Source organism: Apus apus, chromosome 13, assembly GCF_020740795.1.
Source record: "Apus apus isolate bApuApu2 chromosome 13, bApuApu2.pri.cur, whole genome shotgun sequence".
Classification (NCBI taxonomy): domain Eukaryota; kingdom Metazoa; phylum Chordata; class Aves; order Apodiformes; family Apodidae; genus Apus; species Apus apus.
In genome coordinates, this window is record NC_067294.1 from 4,959,095 (window position 1) to 4,973,848 (window position 14,754).

Genomic DNA, 14,754 nt, shown 5'->3' on the forward strand with positions numbered 1-14,754 from the left:
CGTTACCGCTCACGCGTTACTTTCACCCACTTTTCCGCCTCCCCCATCCCTACAGAGGTACCCCCAAGCACCCCCAAAAAACACCTTCCCACACCCTTCATCACCCCCGGCACCTCCTGCCCCTTCCCCAGCCCCCCCGTGCCCCCCCACCCGCGGGGACCCCCGAGCTCGCCCCGTCCTGCTCTCCCCACCGCGGAGCTTGCGGGCGGCCCGAGCAGGCGGGGCGGCGGGAGAGGAGGAGGAGGAGGAGGAGGAGGAGGAGGAGGAAGAGGAGGAGGCCGGCCCGCCCGCAGCCGCCGCCGCCAGCGCCGCCATGATGCTTGTTTGCTTTCAATGAGTGTGAGGAGGAGGCGGGGGGGAGCCGCTCTCCCGTCCGGCCCGCGGCAGGAAACAAAGAGCCAGGCAGGCGGCGGAGCGAGGGCGGCGGGGGGACGGGGATGCTGCAGCCACAGGTAGGGCCGGCCCGGCCGCGGCGCCTGGCCTGGAGGGGTGGGCGCTGTGCCCCCCGGGGGGGGGAAGCAGCGCCTGGGGGGGCTGCTGTGGGGGAGGGGAGCGGCGGGATTGGGGGGGGAGGGGGGGGTGAGGCTGTCTCGGAGCGTGGCGGGGGCTGCCCCCGCGCTGTGCTGCCTGCGGGGGTCACGGAGCGGGGACGGGGGGTCCCTCCGGACGTGCGGGGGCTGCGGGGAGGGCTGGGGGAAGCGCTGGGCCCCGGGCGGTTGCTGCTGCGGGGACGCCCCCGGGAGGCTCCCGGGCAGCGGGTGGGGAAGGGCTGGTGCGGGAGCGGGGAGCGGGGGCTGCGGGCCGGGACCTCGCCCGCTCGGAGGCCGCTGAACCCGCAGCGGCGTGCGGGGCAGCCGGGCCGGGCGGCGCCGCGCGGGGAGCCCGGGTGTCTGTCCAGCGGGGAGGCAATTAAGATCAATTAGTCTAATGGCATCGGGAAGCCTGAAGTTTTTTTGTGTTTGTTTTTTTTTTTTTTTTTTATCGCTGTCGTGTTTTTGGTGGGGTTTGTTTTTTTTGTTGTTGTTGTTGCTTTTTGTTGTGTGTGTTTGTTGTTGTGTTTTTTTTTTCCCCTCGCTGTGCAATTGAGTTTAAAATAATTAAACAAAGGCAAGAGGGAAATGACATCAATGTGGTTAATCGCCCGTCCGCCCTCCACCGCGCAGCGCTTCCCCCCGCCTCTCGCTGCCTCCCCGGGGGCCGATCGGCTTCCCGGAGGGCCCGGGGAGGAGCGGCCGCGCTGCCCGCCCGCCCGGGGCCGCCCCGCTCGGCAGGCCCGGCCCGGCCCGCCCCGCCGCCTGCGGGAGCGCTGGGCCCGGCGCGGCCTCGTTCCGGCGGAGGGAAACGGCCGGGCAGGGGCGGCCGGTGATTGCCAGCCCCGCCGGCCAATGGCAGAGCGCGGGGGGCGGGCCTAGCGCCGGCACGTGAGGGCGGCGGGCCGGGCGCATGCAGGGATAAACAGAGGGGAGCTGGGGCGGGGGGCGCGGGCCGGGCTGGTTGAGCGGTTGTGTTGGTTTGTGCTGTGGGGCTTTTTTGTGTGTTTTTTTTTCCCTCTTGCGGTTGGTTCGCGGGGACAGGTGTGCCGGGGGCCGAGCGCTGCGCCCCGCAGGCCTGGGGGTGCGGTGGGGGCTGCGGGCAGCGCGGCCCCTGCCTCGTTTCGCAGAGAATGTTCGGCCTGCGGTCAGATCGGGCTTTAGAAGAGTCCGTATCTGTACACCTGCCTCTGGCGTGGTGCGCGTTTCTATCGCGGACGTGTTCTTTTACCTGCCGTTCTTCCAGCAACACTGAAACCTGCTTTGTTTTGTAAGAAATAAATTCAGAACAAATACAGAGAAACAGAGGATTTGGTGGGGCCTTGTGGTTTAGGTTGATTCGTTTGTTTGGGTTTTTTTTTAGTACAGATATCTGCATTTCCACCAATGCATAGGAAATTGCAGTGCTGAAAGCACAGCTTCACAGATGGGTGATTGCTCTGTAACTGGAGTTGCAGATCTCCTGTTTTTTCATTTGACTTCTGGGGCTTATTTTCACTATCTAGATTTCGCCACAATGGGTGGCTAATTCAAAATTCTAGGGATTAAGAATTACCTGTGGTATTTGTCTGGCTTAAATACAAAGATATGCTAGTGTTGACTGGTAATTGTGTTGTATCTTGCTTTTTTTTTTTTTTTCCATTCTAGAGCAGGTCTCGTAATTGGGAATTTATCAGCATTTCCACTGGGGTAATTTTACAGGATTATCCGCCCTCTGTTCTTCCTGCTGGTTCATCTGGACTTGGTGGAGTTTGCTGCTAGCAATGAAGCCTTCCGTGGGGGTTTACTCATGCTATTACTGAAATGGAGCCCTTCGCATTTGGATTAACTCTTTACTCACTTTTCACCTGAATCACGTGGATCAGTCCATTTATAAAAAGGATACTGCCATGCATCTCTTCTCTGTTTGCTTTTTGAAGTTGAACTCTGAACACATTCTTGATGTGTTCACGCTGTTTAGTTTGCTTGAATTTTAGAGGAAGATCTGAAATACAAAGATAGATGAGACTGTAATACTGCATGGGCAAGTAAATACTTTGGATGTTTTGTGTCTGAAGACTTGGAAACGTATTACAAAGGGTCAGACATTAAATGAGGTAAAATAAGGTAAAAATGAAGATCAGGCTTTACTAGATGTTAGGAAGACAGTCTTCTAAGCAAGTCCAATATTTGTGACAGGAACTGCTGTTTTAAAATGGGGTAGAGTGATCCTAAGATTGAGCAAACTAAGGATTTTTTTCCCCCAACAGAAGAACAAAAGCATAGCAGTGTAAATAAAAACGGTCCTGTTAATTGAGCACCAGAAAGCTACGTTAGTTTTTTTGGTAGTGCAGTGTGTCCTGTTATTTGTTTTATTATCTGGCCTAAGAGGCTGGGTGGTGAACCAGAACTTCTCCTTCCAGTTGAGCAGCACCTGCTGCAACAGGCAGTCCCTGCTGCAGAGGCCCGTGTTCTATTTCCTAACAGACTGTTGCATTTTAAATTATTCTCTGGTTTTGTCATGTAATTCTGGCTGTGCACGTTTGTGTGCAGTTGGTACTGTTACATTCCTGGCCTAAACAGCGCTGCCGTAAGATCATACACAGTAACTTTGAGGAGGAAGATGCCTTTCAGTCTTCAAGATTGGAAGAACAGACAAGATTTGCCACTTCTTTCCATAGGAATTTTTTTGCTAGGACAAATATATGGTATTCAAAGGTGTTGTGTGTGATCTTGAAAAAACTACCACTGACCTCCACAAGAATAATCTTAACAGACCCCCATCTCCAGATTTTAGTCCTAGTTGCATGAGAGGTTGACCCTTGCATACAATTTATCTGGGGGTTTTCAGTCTGTGTATTGAGATTTTCCACTGCTTACAGCGCCAAAATACTTGCCTGACGTTACTGAATCTGATCTAAATTTAGACTTCTTCGTGGTGTAATTTTGAAAGCTTCAGACATGAATTGCTCCAACTGAGTCACTGCAGGGTTTCATCTGGTTTGTATTCCCTCTTCAGTGTTGGTGCCTCACACTTGGAAGTGTGATTATTGTACAAAATCCTGCAAGATTATGAGCATTGTATTAAGTGACATAATTTATGTTCCTACATTGAAATTAAGTTGTAGAAGTCCACCCAACAGGGGAGCTTGGCATAAGTTTGAGGAGCTGCCCTCATAATTTCTACTTTGAGTGGTTTCTGCAGTTGAAGCCTTGAAAAGTTTACAAATGCTTAGGCAGGTCCCATAGAAAAAGCTGTTTAAATGTTTAATATGTGCTTTTGAGCTACTAATTACACTTCCAAGATGGTGCTTATTTAAAAAAAAAAAACAACAAACAAAACTGGCAAGAACTCAGTTTTTTCTTTTGTAAGACTGCAACATGAATCCTTTTGTTAATGCCTCTGAGGGCTTTTTTAAAGTGAAATCAAGGAGAGAGTAGAAGCAGAAAATATATACATAGTTGTTTACTTTAGAGTTAAAATGCTTGCTGTTACTATTCCAATTTATGCTATAATGGAGCTCTGCAGGAAGACAGTTAGGGTTTGGTTTGCTGTTTTTTTTTAGACTGGGAAAGCTGAGGCTGTTGTGGAGGCTGCCATTCAGATTCCATCACAGCCTGGGTATTGTGCTGGCTCTTGTCTTAGTTCATGTTCCTCATGTGCAGCCTTGAATTTGCAAGTTAAGTGGCTTCCTACCTTAAACCTTTCCTAAAATTGTTGTACTATTTTAGAATAACAGTGTCTCGGTGGCCTCCTTCAGCTCTTTGAGCTTCCCCTGATCTTTCGCAAGGCAGCAGTTCCAATCTGAAGACAGGGGACTTCCTGAACATGCTAAAGCAACCTGAGTGATAGCTCACATCATTAGGGTACAGCATCTTGCTATAGTTAGGAGACTCTGAAGTTTACCATAATTTATTGTACTGCATATAACAAAATAATCTGCAGCTTGACTGCTTGAGCTATTTTGGAGTGTATTAATGAGTGATCTGACTTCAGTGGTGCTCTACAGAAGCATCTCTGCATAGATCAGTTTGCAGAGGCAGGGATCAGAAAAAAACTTTAAGCACTGGCTGTGCTTCACAGGCAGATCCTTTCATGTTCTTTTTGGAACAAAAACAACACATTGAACTAACACCTACAAAGACAGGAAGGCTAGAAACTAAACTAAAAACATAGCTAAGTTTGAGCCTGCACAGTCTGGTGTGTATCACCTGTCAGGACAAGGAGAGAGCATTGTAATGGCTAAATAATGAAAAGTTTTAATATGTTTTATGCAAAACTCTGACCATTAACACTTTGAAAGAAGTTTTAACAATTGTACACCCACCATTAGAGCTTTGCCTGACGAAGCAAAGGTCCTGTGGACTCAGAGGAGTTTCAGTGCTGTCTTCACCACAATTCATCTGTAAATATATGGGTACTTTCAGGCACAAGAGTTTTTAGGAGATAAATGTGAAGAATAATTAAAAGTAGGAAAGAATCCTTGGTTTTCTGAGGGACATATGAAAGATCCACCTCTGGAGATTGGAGAACTGACCATGCAGTAATTGCCAGTCATGGCATAGATGCTTTTTCTGTAGGGAGCAACAGGCTAGCTCACCCCATGGATTCTTCTGGTGTGATATGTCAGGACTTTTTTCCAGTGGCAGAACTTGGAAAGCTGCTACTTTGGTTGCTCATAAACTCCACGTCAGTACAACCATCTTTGGAATCATGCTGAAAACCAACGAGTGACATGGCTGGGGTAGTGATGCTTGCTTTTTTTTTTTTTTTTTTTTTTCTAAAACCACCAAATACAAACCCCACTTTCTTAGCTGTGTATCATGGTTGGTTTTCAGTGTTGTCTCACAAACAGCTGTTCCAACACAGCGGAGGGGGGTGATGAAGTGGAACATGGGGACAAGAAAAAAATGTCAAGTTGGCTTTGCTGCACAAGAGCGTGGTTGTGGAACAATATTCTCAGACTTGTTGGTTTAATTTGAAGTAAAAACAATCTAAATAGTCTGGTTGGCTTCTATCAGGATGTGGCTAGATGGGTAGAGCATGAACTGCATGAATAAATTCTGTAATACCCTGAACTTAGTTTAGCAACTCAATATTAACAGGCATTTAAATATCTAGAAATTGGTTTTTTTGGGACAGCAAAGATTTTGGGTTTTAGATACTGACATCTCTTGTAAGGCTCTTGTTCAGATCTATAGCAGGAATGTTGACAGTGAGTTTGTGTCCAGACTTTTGAAATAGCTAGGTTATCTCTTACTTCCAAGTTCTGTTGCAAGGCTAAGAAAGAACAACGTTTTGTGTGGTGACTTCATGTTTTCACCCCCAAAACAACAGAAGTGTGGTAAGTATCCTGCAGATGCATAAAGGAAAAATGTGGTAAGAAACTTTGTGGTAGACATGTCAGTATTTAAAATAGCTTACTGAGTTGGACCAAGATAAGAAGTTGTGCAGTAGTTACTCTGAACAGGAATTAATGTTTCATGTGTCATGAAGAATCCTAACTAAATTGTCAAATATAATTGTTGGACAAAGCCAGTGGAGTGAGAGTTGGCATTGTGTTAATGTTTTGGAGTGTAAAACCATTCTCATTTGCTTTCTGAAGATGTTTGTAGGTGAAGTTTTAAGCCTTGGTCTTTCTGCCTGTCTGCATTTTAAAGACTTGAAGCTAGATGTTTTATGATGGACCTCTTCCTTTTAAAGTTGATCTTTTAGGTTCCATCTTATTTGAACAGTGTATAGTTATGTAATGCAAGTAAATTCTTAAAAGATCAGTCAGGTTCACTAATTACTTTAATGTATTGGCATTTCAGAATAGACTAAAATAGAAAATGCAAAATTCTGAATGTTGCACAGTGCTTAGTAGTGAGCCAGGGTGTTTCTAGGGATACCAGTGAAAGGTCAGCTTTGCTTTGCAGTTTGGGTTTGTGTTAATGTTTGTTTTGTATACAGCAGCCTTTGACTATAGGCATAATTACATACAATTGCTGATAATTAAGAACTATTCTAATAATCTGGGCTATGTCTATGTTACAGTGAGAACATTTGGACATAGTATTTGTAATCATTAGATGATGTGCTGGGTAAGGGGTAGGAATTTGAGTCCTTTACCACGAGTCAGATAAAATAGATCTAACTTTGAGCTCTGTTTGCAAGATGGAGCAGTCAGGGATCTCTGTGTGAATTGTACCTTTTGTTTTCTGACCATTTTAGAGTTCTCTTTGAACCCAAACTGATCTTTATAGCAACTGAACATGAAAGTTAAAATCACTTCTTCTCTCAAGTGTAATTATGGTAAATCATTTTTTCACAACTTCCAAGGTGTAGGGAGTTACATGTGCACCATTAAAAATACTGTGCTCAGGAAATTGAGATTGCAAGTGGAGTGGAGGGGTGGCAGGTTGGACAGGAGGAGAAATTGGGAAAATGGCAACATCCTACCCCTGCCACACACCCAATAACCAGCCAGTTTGCATTTCTATAAAGAAGTAAAGAAGGACAAAGAAACCTTACATATAAAATACCTGGGGGTCAAAACTTAACGATACAGTCGTCTTAAAAATATGAATGGACTGATTATTTGACTTAAAAATTTAAAGCCTGATCTAGTTGGTGCTGTATAGCACTGTTGTCTAATCAAGCCTTCCTGATTTGAAACCAGCAAATATATTTATCCTTTGACTTTTATGACCCACTTGGTCTGAACTGGGATACTTTGCTTTTCTTAAGTTTCAGGAGGGTTGTGTCTCATTTTAGTCAGCTTCAGTTAAATTCAGGATTTTGCAGAACTGCAGCTTTGTAGATTTTTTTGGAAGAATATTAAAGCTGTTTTCATGTAGAAGAATTTATATATGCAAAATCAAATAACTTATCCATTAGTCATATTCCAGATGTACTCACATGAACTAATGTGTATTGACTTACTCAGCCCCTTGTATTTATCATTACATAGTTGTAATGCATGCTCACATCCCAGTGCACTAAGTCTGAAAAAGAGGAAGGGTAACTTGTGGGTTTGTATTGGCAGCCGTGTAAAATTCTAGTTTTAGAAATCCTCAAAATATGATGAAGAAGCATTACTTCCCTGATGGAGCCATTTAATCTTAATATGCTAACAGCCCATAAAATGTGATCCTACCAACTGAAAAAGCACTTGGAATAAATCAATTGACTTTGTGTTGACTCAACAGCATTTTTAATTTTTAATTTAGATTATTCCAACATTAAGCTATAAATTGGGTTAAAGGGATCTCGACACTTTCCCACACTTTATAGTTGAGTCTCTTGGGAGGTGGGGAGTGTTTCAGGATTCATTCTGCTGCTGCTCCAGTTCTGCCTGTTACATGCCATCCCTCCCCACATCAGGTGAAAGGAAATTTTTAATTCACAGCATGTGTTCTGAAAAATTCAGGTGCTACCCTTTAACTAATTTCCCAGTTGGATTTTTCCTAGTCTTTTTTTTTTTTTTTATGCTATTATACTTACTGTAAAAAAATAAATCACTTCAACAGCCGGTGTAAAATAGAATGCCAAGAGTGATTGCACTAGTCAACAAAAAACAGGTGTTTACACAACAGAATTGGCATTTACCTAAAAGTAAAACACTAGTAGGGAAAAAAAAAAAATCTGTTTTCTTGCAACACTGGTGTCCTTTGTGTGTATTTCCATAGAGCAATCTTGTTCACACCTGCAAAGTTACAGGGAAGGTTGTATTTCAGTAGACAGGCAAGTCCTCACACTTCTGTTTATTCAGCATAAAAATATTTGTAATTTTAGTACTAGAGTGCTTTAGTTTGTATTCCTCTAATTTAAGGAGGGTTTAATTATTTCAAATTCTTTTCTTTTAGGTAGTGGCTCATACTTGTATTTCTGAGCTTTGGTTTTGTGGTGGTGTATTGTAGCAAAATATAACCAGAAGCTATATTTCGTAGCAGACAAAGGGTCCTTCTGTAGGATGATGTTACCTGCTCCTGGTTGGGAAATCCAAAGCTGTAGGTGTATAGTAAGATTTAGGGGTTTTTAAATCAAGCTTCAGTTCAGTATGTGTTGAATAAGACACTGGTAGAAATAAAGCTGCCATGAAAGCTTTTGAAGGAACACTATCAGCCACCCAGAAAAAACATTGAATTCTCTGGTTTATGTCTTGGGCTTGGGGCAGAGGTCCCCAAATAATGTTTAATAAGAACTCACCTGAAGTACTCTAAATCTGCTTCATGTGTGTTTTAGCTGGGATGGGCTGGGTACTTGCTTGCTTTCTCTCCTCATTGTGTTATCTTGCCTATGAAATATTTTCCATCACTTTTCAGTATTCAGATCACTGTCCAGCTTGTTGCCCATGCAGGATACAGACTGAGGATAAATGGCAGTCATTGACTCAACTCGTCAAGGGTGTAAATTCTATGGGGACTGTTGAAGTTTCTGTTGCCTGTTGAAACTTTTGTTGCTTTTCTGTGAGAAGACTGAGGTTGTGCCTTGTCATCCCCAGCAGGGACAGTGTCCATTTACACAGGGTGGGTTATTTGCCTGTACTTTAGGCTGAAATGGACTTAAGTTCCTGTAGAAATTTGTAACTTTCCGAGTCGTGTCACCAGTGACAGGAAGGTGAAAGCAGAAAGTTTGATTTGTCTTGGAAAAGCACTTGTATATAGAATGGGTAGTGTGTTTTGGAGTGGGAGTGAGCAAATGCTAAGTTTTACAGTTAAAACTGAAATACAACACTGTGAAATCACCTTAAGGACTTTTTCCCAAAGCATAGTAGTTACTTTTCTGTTCCTTTTGAAGGGCGTCACTGTTTGGAGCTGATAGCAGTTATTTCTGGTCATTCTAATAAAGCTGAACAGTCCTGATTAACCCTTTAAATACAGGTCAAAATTTCTGATTAGCCTATACATTGCTACAACTACTACAACTTAAAGTTATCTAAAAATCAGTGTACTTTGCCTTCAGTTAGGATTTCAGACTTTGTTCAGTGTTACTATTTAACTGATGCATGGGTGAGGGTAGTTGGAAGCACAATTTTGCTTCCTGCTGTGCAAGAAGAGATTTCGGGTAGGTGCAGCCAGAAAGACAATTACCTTCTTGTCCTGATTTTAGCCCTGTAAACAGCTGTGCTGCAAATCCACACCTACAGCATTACTGTACAGGAATAATGATGCAGGAAGCTAAGCTGCCTCAAATACCTCCCTCTTAGCTTTTGGGCAGTTTGATTCTTTTCACCAGCTGCTTTTGTTGTCAGACAAAATCAGTGCTAATGCAAGAGTGAAATGGAAAAGGATGGTCCTGGGGGGGAAGGAACTGCAGCAGGTCTAGTTTAGTTCTGCTTCATGCATTGTAAAACCACTGTGCAAGTGGCTGGTGGGGGAGGGTGAGCAGGGTCCTAAATTAACTTTGAATTCAAGACACATCAGTCAATTTAAGAAACACTTTTATATTTGTGGACAAAGTAATTGGAATCTGTTTTCAGAATGACTTTCCAAATCCAAAATGAAACTTTGGATTACATGGAAAAGAGCTCCAAGGTTAATGGCACAGGGTTAAAAAGGAATGGGCTGGTATGAGCTTCCAGTATTAGGGTTTGGAGGTAGACAACAAAACTAAATCTCATATATGCTATAATTTTCTTACTAAATCTTTGAGCAACTTAGTGGTTTATAATTAATAGAAAGTACTGCAGATTTTGTTTTATCTTGCTAATTTTCAGCAGTGCAGAAGTTATTTAATTGGTAAGTAATACTGTACTGCTTTGATAAATGGAAAATTACTTGAATTGTCTTGTTACTTCTCTAAGGTCTGGATTTGCATAGTTTATTCACTGTTTTTAATCAAAGTAGCAAGAAGTTTGAATAGTTCTGTACTTGATCAAGGTGGTTCTACTTTATTTCCCCTGTCCTCTGAGGTACACCAGTTTATTGCTGTTTCCAGGTGAGGGGAAAAAACAGTCAAGACATCAACAGCTGTCAAGAAGTTTCAGAAGAGGTGTAATGGGTTCTTTAGGTGTTTCTAAAGGTGCAGACATATTTGTAAATGGGATTTTTAGATGCTGCTTAGCAAGTATTGAAGTAGTTATTTCAGAATTGTTGATTTGATCAGATAAAGTTGTCTGAACATTAACCCATGATGCTCTGACTTTTTCCTTGTTTTCTGTGAAGTTTTAGAACTCAAGTTTTCTTTGACTAATTTAAGTTTTGATGTGGAAGAAGCTGATATTTCAAGGAGAGAGTTTTTTCTAGTTAATTTGCTATCTCTACTGAAGGTAATACTATAAAGGATTGATGGTAACCTTAGCACACAGGAGTTTTTATAATGTATTTGTTTTTGAAATAGAGTTATTTTATCTGTGGTATTATAGAAAGTATTTCAGGAAACAAAAAACTGCTGTAGTATTTTCTGTTGGTGGTTGGTTTTGCTTTGTGTTTGTTTTTTTTTTAAAGCCACAAACACCTTACTTCTCACTCTCAAGATGTTTCACCCATCTACTTTGATAAAATCATTCTCACCACCATCTTCCAATTTCACTAAAATGGCAGAAGGGAGGAAAAAAAAAGTCACTGTTTTTCCTGCCCTATCACTCAAAGCAGTTTCCCTAGACTATCATCTCTCCATTTTAGAGACATTATTTATTGGTAGTTTACGTAGTCATCTGGAGCATTAACTACCCTCATAGCCTAGTTTCCACCTCACACATGACTATAGCCCAGGAGACTTACCACTTCAAAGGACTGCTTGGACAATGGTCTGAGCCCTTTCATTTTTTTACATTCTTTTAGCAGTGTAGCTAAAATGTAGCCTTCAGGCTACTCCCCAATTCCTTGTTCTCTGGGCCACCAGGTCCTCCTGACGCTGTGCCTTCTGTGGCCACAGGTGCTGTGGCTGTAGGTGCTCCTCAGGAGCAGAGCAGCAGCTGTCCCATAGTGCAGGGCTGCTGGTCATCACCCCATCTCTTGTCCAGGACAGTTCTCTAAAGCAAGCCCTGGCTTGGCTGATCATCACCTGATTGCACCATTGCTTCAGTCTGGAGAGACAGGCAGCCCTTGGTGTTGTTGCACCTCAACATGGGAACATTTGGCACTGGTGGGCTGTTCCTGAGGGAAGCCAGAGCCTCTATCCATCATCCACCTGCTGTAGTAGCTGACTTTGTCATCTCTTTTCTAACAGGTTGCCCTCTCTTGGCTTTACAACCTTTTGATTTTTTTCTTCTCTTTCTGGTCCTCATCATCCTTGCCCTTTCCCTGAAGGCTCTGATCTGCCCTTGCTCTCCCTTGCCCTGTCCTGCCTTTCTGTCAGTACTCGCTGTGCAGACAAGGCTTTAACGCTGTGTCTACACTGAAGACTCAAGATCTAACTCCCTCTGTCGGACCCTTTGCAGTGTTGATCCCATTTGCCTCATTTAGCTCAGTTTCTTTGGGGTGAGGGGTGTTAATTCTGTGTTGGGACTAAGTGTCCTGGGGTGGGAGTGGGCAGCCATGCTTCTTTTGAACTATCAAGCTCTTCTGTTTTTACGACTGTTTAAATAACAACTTTAATAACCTTGGTACAAGATGGTAAACAATTTCATTTGCATTCAAACTTATTTAAATGTCCTCTTCAATAGGTGTATCTAGTGGGTGTGTTCCAGGCATCCATGTCTTATCTTTTCTACTTTACCAGCTACCTTACTGCATGTGGTAACAGTCTAATACTCCACGGTACTTTCCCACATAAGTGTTGGTGCAACTGAAAATTACAGGTGGTGTAATCTCATTTGAAAATTACCATTATGATACTTTAAAGCTGCATTTACCAATGGCTTCATGGCTCTTACTAAAAATTGCTTTAGTCTGACAAAACTGTATCACTTAGTCTCGTGTTTACCTCAGCTTTTGTGGTTAATTCTAGCAGCTCATCAGGCTCCAAATTTGGATTTGGGGAGATAGAGTGATTTGTAAAAGAGACTGATTTTCTTGAACTATACCAAGCTGTGAAGTTTTGAAATGCAATTTAAGGTATTGCACTCATGTTTTATGATGACCTATGAAATATGACCCAAATTTAGCCTTGCTGTCACATCCTGAGAAATCTCGAGCTCTGCATGATGGCTCTGAAGCTCTAACGCTTGGTGTGACAGTATCCTTGGTGTTCTGGTGTGGCCCATGTCAGTGACACAGTTGGTCAGCAGCAGCTCCTTCAGCCACGAGGGTCTCAAGCTGTTGCTACTTTGCTTGTTTGGTTTGATTTTGCTTTGTTTTGTTTTACTCCTGGTAATCCTAAAGAGCAGAGAATTGTGTGCTGGGAAGTGCAGCAGTGAGAAAGGGCAAACCATCAAGAGCCAGAACTTTAACAGGAGGGAGAGTAATGCCACGGGTGGATGGGGACTGCGAGGTCACCAGGATGCAGTGTTAACACCTCAAGTTCTTAAATGTCCAGTTGTTTTAACACACGTTAACAAAACCCACTGGAAAAGTGTGTCATCCTCCCCTGGTAGTGAGGAGTGATTCGCTGCCGGTACCAGCAAGGCTGTTAATTAGTGCGTGTGATTGAGAGCGCTCTGGGGAGCCTTCGTGTTTCTGTTCTGAATGAGGTTTCTGTCTCTAGTATTCCTGCTTCATTTATTGAAAAATTGGAACATATTTATTAATTCAGGGAGATGCAGGAAGCAAAAGCATCAGATGCCCAAGGAAGGTAAATGTTTCCTGGCAAACTGAAGCATTCTGACGTGGCACGGGTTGTTGTGAGTTATATGTAATTACCTACAGTAGTTCCAGAAGAGATGCTCTGTTCATTATTGTGCCACATATTATTGCACTAGTTGCATAGTTACAGCAGTGACAAGTTATGCTTTTACCTTTCCAGTGATTTTAATCCAGTCTTGTTTCCTTTAATTAGCTTAGTTTGAAGAAGAAAGTGTTACACTTGGTGATTCCAGTACCCTGGGTACTGAAGTGCCTTCATTCTTTAAGGACCACCCCCCAGCTGCTATTTATAATCTTAGCCTTTTACCCACAATCCACCTTTTAAAGGGAAATTTCTTTTCACTGCAGTAATCTGGTTTTGACCAGTAGTGGGAGTGGGAAAGGGAAGGAGGAGTGTGAATTAGTAAAGAGCCGTTGCATTAAAGTAAGCATGTGATGCCTAACAGCTTTATTTTTAATTAAGATGCACAATTAGCTGAAAGTTTGGGAGGGTCTTCTGTTGGTTTTTCTAATGTGGAGTAAACATTTCCCAGCAAATTCAATCAACAGATAATAAGTACGTTTCATAGTCTAATTTACTAACAGTTATTCCTTCCTTATTCCCTATATAATTATAACACTTTTCTGGTGTGTTCACTTTGTCCAGGGATATGAAAAGAATTAGAAAGCCTTAAGACCTGGTAGGTAGATGTGCTCATGATTTTGATCAGTATATCTTCTTTATTGGGTGTTTTTGCTTGGTATTGTAATGCTGCCGTAATGTATTTTGCTTAATAGTTCCATAATACTGAGTGTAATGTGTTTGTAAATGTGATTTGAGCCAGCATTGTTTAATTTCTCTATTTCATAAAAATTTATAGCTCATTTCTGTATATATTTTGGCAGCTCAAGATAGTAAAATCTTTTCTGTAAAAGCTCTTAGATATATTTAGGGTCATGCAAAAACTTTACTCTTATTTGTGATAAATGTGACTTATATTAGAAGTCCCGTGTAACTAAAAATGTGGAACCAATTTGCAAAATAGTAAAATATTGGTTTGTTTAAAGTATATATAGGCAGATTTTCCTCTTAAACTGACTAAAACCCAGATGTATTTCTCCTGGAACAGAAGAGCTAGGAGCCAGGAGTACATTGGTAGAGTTTTTTTTTTTCTTCTCCCTCCTCTTTGCAGTGAAATGGTACAAATATGTTGATGTACAGGAAAGCTGGAAGGAATTGGTTTTTTTTGGAGGGGAATTTTGCTGCTTCTCTCTGATGGTCCATGATTGGAAATGTAAAAAGAGACAAGCAAATGAAAAAAGGGAATAAGAAATGGAGTTTGACTTCATTGTTAAACACCTGGTGGAAGAAAGTAATTAAAATGTCTACCTCAGCTACAATGTTTTCAGATTGAAAAGAGTAGGATAAGAATTGCATTAAAAGTTTGCTTTGCAGACTTAAGGAACTGAGGATCTTTTTGAAATCTTAATTCTTTTCTTGCGTGCTGGGTTGTGTGAAGAGTTGAGAAGTGCAGTAAATCTGGAAGTGATGGTCAAGGTTATTAGCAAATATTTTCTTTGCAGTTTGTATGAAGGG

General features: G+C 42.5%; 1 protein-coding gene across 4 annotated transcripts in view; it reads left to right on the plus strand.

Annotated features, from left to right (window-relative positions):
- The first annotated feature begins 289 nt into the window (after positions 1-289).
- CNOT6 (CCR4-NOT transcription complex subunit 6) overlaps positions 290-14,754 on the plus strand; it is a 32,936-nt gene continuing 18,471 nt past the window's right edge. The window contains exon 1 of one of the 4 annotated variants that reach the window (XM_051631363.1): positions 290-452. The gene's annotated coding sequence lies outside the window, so the exon portion shown is untranslated. Of the gene's footprint in view, positions 453-2,563; positions 2,637-14,754 lie in introns of those variants that run through there. The other 3 variants (XM_051631366.1, XM_051631364.1, XM_051631365.1) reach the window with 3 other exon arrangements.